The sequence below is a fragment of the Eubalaena glacialis genome, chromosome 20 (genome assembly GCF_028564815.1).
Source record: "Eubalaena glacialis isolate mEubGla1 chromosome 20, mEubGla1.1.hap2.+ XY, whole genome shotgun sequence".
Classification (NCBI taxonomy): Eukaryota; Metazoa; Chordata; class Mammalia; order Artiodactyla; family Balaenidae; genus Eubalaena; species Eubalaena glacialis.
The window spans coordinates 49,102,478-49,102,909 of record NC_083735.1 but is presented as its reverse complement, the minus strand read 5'-3'; positions in this window follow the sequence as shown (position 1 = coordinate 49,102,909).

Sequence of the window (432 nt, the reverse complement as noted above, 5' to 3'; positions counted from 1 at the left end):
CGCGGGAGAGTGTTCTCGCGGGCCGGCCGCGGCTCGTGGGTGTTTGGCGGTGGTGGTCGCGAGCCCCGCGAGGGGGGCCACTGGGGGGCCCGAGGAGGCCAGTCGGCGTCCTGGGTGCCGCGGGACCGCCCCTGCGCTGGAGGCCTCTGGCGGTGAGACCCCGTGTCGTACCCTGGCGGCCGACTCGCGTCCGGGCCCTTAGGACGGCCCCCGGGCCCCCTCGCGGCGGCGCGCGGCCGCCCCCTCCCGCCACGGCTTCTGTGACGTCGTCGTCGTTGCGTCTGCGCGACGGTGGCCGAGCCAGCCGCGCCTCGTCGGCCCTCTCTCCCGTCCGTCCACCCGCCTGGTCTGCCGCGTCTGCCGACCCCCGGGCCGTGTCCCGGTGTGTTTCGCTTCCCGAGCCTGCCGCGGCTCCGCTCCGTGATCCGCCGC